The following is an 8,564-nucleotide window of genomic DNA, read 5'->3' on the forward strand; positions in this document are numbered from 1 at the left end:
CCCTATTTAATTTATGTATTTGGTATTCTTGAGGCTCTCTTTATTGTTTCTTTTCGCATTATGAGCTTATGGCTTGATCCTTGCTAAGTGTCTCTTGGTTGTATGTTGATGATTATCTTTGTGATTCAGTTGTATAAGTTTTGTAATGAATTTTGTATGCTTTCCATTTTGAGATTTGTGTTAATTTTTATGTGTTACCCTATGATTGGCATATGATTAGGGGGAGTAGGCTTCCATGTGATGACCGGGGTCACGTGAGTTAGGTTGCTTGGCACCTAGATTGCCAGCGCACATTGAGAGTTTTCCATTTTGTAATTCAGTGATAACATTTAATAATTGTTTGGGTTTGGGTTTCACCTAATAAGATAATTCTATTTGGTTTGGCCCATATGAGATGGCAAGCTGATCACCCTTATACTCACATAGGTTGAGATGGCTCCACATGTCTAGTAAGGGATTATTTTCACCCTTGATTTGTGAGGGTGCCTTGCATGTCTATTAGGAGTATGGATTGCCCTTCTTTATGAGGATAGAATACATGTCTACTATGGGTGCATATCTACCTTCTTTGTGAGGCTAGCATGTAGGTGCATGACTAGTAAGGATTGCCATATTCTCTTCTATATGAGGACAACATGTGATGACTCACCTATCCTACATGTGACCATGTCCATATGCCACGATTTAGTGTATGCCTCTAGAAGAGTTTATTGTTGATTTTAACCTTGTGTTGTCATGTGATTATTGTTGTGTTGAGTTCATTATTGTTGGTGTAAACAAATATTCATTATGGATATTATTACACTTTACTTAAGTTAACTTAGAATAATGCATCTCTTCGTAGTTTAGATTTGAGACACTTAGGGAAGTGTGCACATAGGGATATAGGTTGTAGGAGAAATTCTACCTTTTTTGGTCTTATTTTGCTATTACACTTCACATTCAGTGGGTCATCCACCTCTTGTGGAATATTATATTATTTCTCCTACCTACCCCTAGTATTTCCTACCTACCCTTGTTTCTCATTGAGCCACATGTCATGATTGTGTGCTCGTACATCCATGTGGCCTTGCCCATACAAGCAAGCCTATATTCATTGTATTGGTGAATCCAGTTGATCATTTGCATATTGATGCAATTACAGTTTGTTCTTGTCATTCTATTGTCTCTTTTCTTATGCTTTTCATTATGCCCTTGATCTTGGTAAAATCTCACATGGTATCAGAGCCATTGGGGCTTCATTGATTGGTTTTTGGAGACATCTTAAAAGCTTTATATTTTTAGATCTGAAGAACTGCGCTTATTGAAGGCATCTTAGAGCATTTTCAACTTCACCATTGCGTCTGGGAGGCCATTTCCATAAAAATTGAGTATAAACTCAACCTATTTTGGCGAAAATCAATTTTTGGGTGTGGAGGAAATTTGTTGCTCAATTCGGGCGATACGGTATGGAATTTTTGGATTTCTAAAAAAAAAAAATTTATTTTTTCGAAAGTTTTTTCTTGTTGAAAATTTCTTTTGGGATCCGTACCTTCTACCTAGTCAGCTTCTACCCAGTCAGCAGTGCACAGTCAGCGCCCACTCAGCATTTTTTTTGGAAATTCTCAGACCCTTCTCCGTTGAGCTGTTTGGTTTTTTTGGGTCAACTTTGGAGGCCCATAACTTGCTCAATTTTGCTCCTTTTTGGGTGCAATTTTTTTGATTTGAGCTAATTGTTTGTTCTGTTCAAAGTGGTGTAGTTATTTTCTGATTTTGGTGCATAATTCTTTTGTAATTTTTTGATTCTCTCAGGTGTACCTGTCCAATCCTCAATTCTGCAACTTCAAAGGCCTCATTTGAGCTCATACGACCTCCTTTTCAGGTGCCATTTTTTTTGAAAGTGCATATTTTTTCATCTACTTTCATAATCTATGATCAGATTTCAGTGATTTTAAGTGGAAATTATACTTTCAGATATTGGTCTTATTTGGCCTATTTGGTACTTGTAAATTGCTTGGATCTTAGTTTAGATCTCTTGCATATTAGTTTGAGTCTCTTTTGGCCTTATTGAGGCAGTTGTAAAATTGAAATCAGAAGTCCACTTTGCCATTTTTTGCAAGTGGCCCATTATATACGCACTAAGTATAAAGTGCCAAATCATCACTTTTGGGGGGTTCTTTGATTGAGTGAATTTGGGGCGGGCGGGGGGGGGGGGGGATGTCTTGTGTGATTGTGCCTCTCTTTCCTTGTGCTCTTTAATTTTTGTTGCAATGAGTCCTCATAAATTTCCACCTTTAACTCCACATAATTATGCACCATGGAAAATTAAAGTACGGAGCAAATTAATGGAAAAAGGTCTCACGCATTACATAGATGGAACAATAGCAGCACCACTTATCCTAAGGCTGATCCTAATGCTCAGTTAGAATGGCTCACTAAGAATTGCATGGCTCTTGGAACTTTACATAAGCATGTATCAGATGATCTCATCTTTCATATTGAAAAGTGTACTACAATCAAAGATGTTTGGGATATGTTTCAGAAATTGTATGGTCAAGTTGATGAAATCAGAGGTTATAAGATTGACAATGAGCTCACCAACTTGGATCCAAAGAGTTTTGATACAATCCAAGATTATGTCACCAAAGAAAATGAGCTAAGAGAAAAGCTTAAGGATCGTGGAATTGACAAAAAGGATGCTCAGTTGATATTCAACTTGTTGGACAAGCTTGCACTAGAATATGCAGCATTTGTGTCTAGCTTCCAAACTCATCGTTTGACAGTGGGGAGTTCCTATGTTATGCCTTCATTTGATACTTTCACAGAAATGTTGATATTGGAACAATCTAAGTTGTTGAACATGGGGCTTCTCAAGTCTTCAAAGTCCAAGGCTTTGGTGGCTAATCAAGGAGGTCAAGGAAAAGATTCCAACAAGAAGAAGAAGCACTCTACATCAAAGCCACAGCAGGAAAAAGGACAATCATCCCCTCCATCACAAGGTGATTTTTCATCCTCTTCCAAGAAGGGGACACCACCTAAGAAGGATAAACCAACTTGTGCATATTGCAAGAAGTATAATCATGATGAGCATGAATGCCACACCAAGAAAGTTGACGAGTTGGAAAAATTTCACATGGTATCAAAGCCATTGGGACTTCATTGATTGGTTTTTGGAGACATCTTAGAAGGATTATATTTTTAGATCTGAAGAACTGTGCTTTTTGGAGGCATCTTAGAGCTTTTTCAACCTTACCATTGTGTCTAGGAGGCCATTTCCATAAAAATCAAGTATAAACTCGACTTATTTTGGAGAAAATCAATTTTTGAGTGTGGAGGAAATTTTTTGCTCAATTCGGGCGGTACAGTACAAAATTTTCGGATTTCTAAAAATAAAAAATAAATTATTTTTTCGAAGTTTTTTTCTTGTTGAAAATTGGTTTTAGGATCCATACCTTCTACCTAGTCAGCTTCTGCCCAGTCAATAGTGCACAGTCAGCACCCACTCAGCATTTTTTTTGGAAATTCTCAGACCCTTCTTCGTTGAGCTGTTTGGTTTTTTTGGGTCAACTTTGGAGGCCCATAACTTGCTCAATTTTGCTCCTTTTCGGGTGCAATTTTTTTTATTTGGGCTAATTGTTCGTTCTCTTCATAGTGGTGTGGTTATTTTCTGATTTTGGTGCACAAGTGTTTCGTAATTTTTGGATTCTCTCAGCTATACCTGTCCAATCCTCAATTCTGCAACTTTAAAGGCCTCGTTTGAGCTCATACAACCTCCTTTTTAGGTGTAATTTTTTTTTAAAGTGCATATTTTGTTGTCTACTTTCATAATCTATGATTAGATTTCAGATATTTTAAGTGGAAATTATACTTTCAGATATTGGTCTTATTTAGCCTATTTGGTACTTGTAAATTGTTTGGATCTTAGTTTAAATCTCTTGCACTATTAGTTTGAGTCTCTTTTGGCCTTATTGAGGTAGCTGTAAAATTGAAATCAGAAGTCCATTTTGTCATTTTTTGCAAGTGGCCCATTATATACGCACTAAGTATAGAGTGTCAAATCATCACTTTTGAGGGGGTTCTTTGATTGAGTGAATTTGGGGGGGGGGGGGTGTCTTGTGTGATTGTGCCTCTCTTTCCTTGTGCTCTTTCATTTTTGTTGCAATGAGTCCTCGTAAATTTCCACCTTTAACTCCACATAGTTATGCATCATGGAAAATTAAAGTATGGAGCAAATTAATGGAAAAAGGTCTCATGCATTACATAGATGGAACAATAGCAGCACCACCTGATCCTAAGGCTGATCCTAATGCTCGGTTAGAATGGCTCACTAAGAATTGCATGGCTCTTGGAACTTTGCGTAAGCATGTATCAGATGGTCTCATCTTTCATATTGAAAAGTGTACTACAATCAAAGATGTTTGGGATATGTTTCAGAAATTGTATGGTCAAGTTAATGAAATCAGAGGTTATAAGATTGACAATGAGCTCACCAACTTGGATCCCAAGAGTTTTGATACAATCCAAGATTATGTCACCAAAGAAAATGAGCTAAGAGCAAAGCTTAAGGATTGTAGAATTGACAAAAAGGATGCTCAGTTGATATTCAACTTGTTGGACAAGCTTGCACCAGAATATGCAACATTTGTGTCTAGGTTCCAAACTCATCGTTTGACAGTGGGGAGTTCCTATGTTATGCCTTCATTTGATACTTTCACAGAAATGTTGATATTGGAACAATCTAAGTTGTTGAACATGGGGCTTCTCAAGTCTTCAAAGTCCAAGGCTTTGGTGGCTAATCAAGGAGGTCAAGGCAAAGATTCCAACAAGAAGAAGAAGCACTCTACGTCAAAGACACAGTAGGAAAAAGGACAATCATCCTCTCCATCACAAGGCAATTTTTCATCCTCTTCCAAGAAGGGGACACCACCTAAGAAGGATAAACCAACTTGTGCATATTGCAAGAAGTATGGTCATGATGAGCATCGATGCCACACCAAGAAAGTTGACGAGTTGACAAATCTTCTTAAGAAAAACAACATCAACTTGCCATCCACCTACACAAACAAGGATTCATCTCCTTCCTCTTCCTCACATTCTAAGGGAAAAGGGCAAGCATTTGTGGCTACAATAGGTTCTTCATAGTAGTAGATACTTGACTCGGGTGCCTCATATCACATGGGTTCTACAAAGGAGTAGTTTTCTTCATTGGAGCCATCTAAGGTACCTCACATTTACATAGGTGATGATACACAAGTAGAGGTTGAAGGGAAAGGTTTAGTTGACATGGATGATGGAATATTTGAGAATGTTCCCTATGTTCCTAACTTGTCTACCAACCTTCTCTCTATCTACCAAATCACTCACTATGGGAATGGGAAAAAGGTTGAGTTTACACCTGATTTAGTTGTGGTAAAGGAACTTGATGATGATGCCTTGGTAGCAGTGGGACAAGCCAATGACAACTCAAGGCTTTATTCATTTTCCCACTTTGTGCCAAGTTCACCTTCTAGGGCCTTTCTTACTCATTCAAATTCTAAAAGTAAGTTATGGCACATGAGCGGTTTGGTCACGTCAACTACCGCTATCTACAACAGCTGAGCACTATAGACATGGTCACAGGTCTACCTCGATTTAGTTTTTCAGAGGGTGTATGTTCAGGTTGCTCCATGGCCAAGCATCCCAAGGAGAATTTTGATAAGGGGAAAGCTTGGAGAGCTTTGGAAGTTCTTCAACTTGTTCAAAGCAATGTAGCAGGTCCATTTCCAGCACCTTCATTTAGCAAGGCCCGCTATGTCCTCACCTTCATTGATGAATACTCCCGCTTCACTTGGGTCTACTTTCTCATTCATAAGAGTGAAGTATTTGATAGATTTCAGGACTTCAAGACTCGTGTGGAGAAGCAATCTAGGAAAGTGGTCAAGATTCTTCGTACAAATAATGGAAGGGAATATGTGAACAAGAGACTTGAGGATTTTTGTACATTTGAGGGGATTGATCTTCAACATTCTTTTGCATACACTCCACAACAGAACGGAGTTATAGAATGCAAGAATATAACTCTCAAAGAAATGGCTAGTTGTATGATACATGCATGTTCTCTTGATCCCGCCTTTTGGGCAGAGGCTATCATTTGTGCCACACACATCCAGAATCGGGTTCCTCACAAAGCTTTGCAAGGTATTACTCCTTTTGAAGCTTGGGCTGGTAGGAAACCGATTGTGAGACATCTCAAAGTCTTTGGGTGTTCGGCATGGGCTCGCATACCTCCGTAGAAATGCAAGGCATTGGAACCTCAGATTCGGCCTTGCATATTTGTTGGATATCGTGAGGGTGTTAAGGCATATAGATTGATGGATCCTAAGACACATGAGGTGTTCATTGAGAGGAGTGTTCACTTTGAGGAAAGCTCTCCTAGCTTAGACTCTCTACCTCCTCCACCTTCCTCCATTGTGGATAGTGATGCTAGTGATTCAAATGATGAGACTCCTTCAACTTCGACTCGTAGGCTTACACCTCCGCAGGGTCAACTTGTAGTTGAGGAGCCTTGTTCTCCACCTCCACCTAGACCTCATTGGGCTCGACAGATACTTGAGTTAGTGGGTTCTCTTGTTGGCGATCCTTCAGATACACGGAGAACTCGATCACAACATCAGGATCTTCCACATGCATTCATTGCTACCACTTCCAATCCATAGACATTTCTGGAAGCATCAGGGGTTCCTTAGTAGGACCAAGCTATGGAGGAAGAGTATAGTTCCTTGATGAGGAACAACACATGGGATTTAGTCTATCTCCCTAAGGGGAGAAAGATAGTTTGATGTAAGTGGATCTATTAGACCAAGTTTGCAATGGATGGTAGTGTGGATAAGTATAAGGCTCAACTTGTCGCGAAAGGTTTCTCTTAGCTTGCCAGTGTTGACTATACTGAGACCTTTACGCACGTAGCCAAGATGAACTCCATTCACTTGACACTTGCTATTGTTGCAGCTCATGGTTGGGTTGTACATCAGATGGATGTGAAGAGTGCTTTTCTTCATGGGGATCTTGATGATGAGATTTATATGGAGCAACTCCAAGGTTTCATCCAGGGTACTTCCTTGGTTTGTAGACTAAGGAAATCTCTCTATGGCTTTAAAAAGGCCCCCAGGGCTTGGTACACCAAGATGGATTCCTTTCTTCTCTCAGCAGGGTTCACCAGATGTCATTCTGATCCAAATGTCTACATTTTGTGACAGGATGACTCTCACTTGATACTTGTGCTCTATGTTGATGATTTGATCATTACAGGGAGTACCGCATCCATCATTAGTAGGGTCAAATCTGCTTTGCATGATAGATTTGCTATGACTGACTTGGGTCTTTTGCACTACTTTCTCGGGATAGAGATTTCACAATCACCTTCCAGGATTACACTATCACAGCCCAAGTATTCTCTTGATCTACTTGCACGCTTTCATATGGCTAATCGTAAGCCTGCACTGAATCCCTTTCTTTGAGGAGTCAAGCTTGAGGCTCAGTGTTCTTCTCCACTAGTTGATGCCACATTGTATCGTCAGCTTGTGGGTAGTCTCATCTACTTGACTCATACACACCCCGATATTTCATTTGTGGTTGGCATGGTTTCCTGCTTTATGTAGGAACCACATGAGCTTCATTGGAAAGCCACCAAATGCATCCTTCATTACATCTAGGGTACACATCACTATGGGATTCACTATGCAGCAGGTACAGGACTTCACTTGGTTGGTTACATAGACTCCGATTGGGCTGGCAATCTTGATAATCGTAAGTTTACTTTAGGTTATAGTTTTCACCTTGGTTCAGGCCCCTTTTGTTGGCAGAGCAAGAAGAAGCATGCTATTTCTCTTTCTTCGCCTAAGGCTAAGCATCAAGGAGTTGTTAACGTAGTGACTGAGACCATTTGGCTTCAGCAGATTCTCACAGAGTTTGGGTTCACCACTCCATGACCGAGAATTCTACATTGCGACAATCAGAGTGCTATTGCAATCTCAAAGAACTCAGTCTAGTACCAATAGACCAAACACATCAAGATTCATATGAACTATATCCGAGAGTTGATTCAGGAGTAGGTCATTGATTTGTAGTATTTTCCTATAGCGGAGCAGGTTGCTAACATATTCACCAAACCTTTCACTGAGAGTAAGTTCTAGTAGTTGAGAACTCTCTTGGGGGTGAGGGATGTGTCATTAGGGGGGGTCAGCTAACTTCTCCTTCCTCTCTTATGGGGGGGACTTTTTCCTCTTTGAGTTTTTGTCCTTCTTCTTTGAGAGTCTTTTGTACATCCATCTCCCTTTTTGGGGGGAGTTTTTTCCCACTGGGTTTTCTCCCTTTCTTTGTTTGTGAGAGATTGCATTGCATAGTTTTTTCTTGCATTTTCATATTGTACATGGAGACCTATCATGGCCTAGTAGTCAGGACCCATCTTGCATTGTTTACTTGAGTCTTCATTCCCCTAAGTTGCACTTAAGGGGGGGTGTTGGTGTAAATATATATTCTTTATGCATATTATTACTTTACTTAAGTTAACTTAGGATAATGCATCTCTTCGTAGTTTGGATTTGAGA

This window comes from Cryptomeria japonica, chromosome 6 (assembly GCF_030272615.1).
Source record: "Cryptomeria japonica chromosome 6, Sugi_1.0, whole genome shotgun sequence".
NCBI classification, from domain to species: Eukaryota; Viridiplantae; Streptophyta; class Pinopsida; order Cupressales; family Cupressaceae; genus Cryptomeria; species Cryptomeria japonica.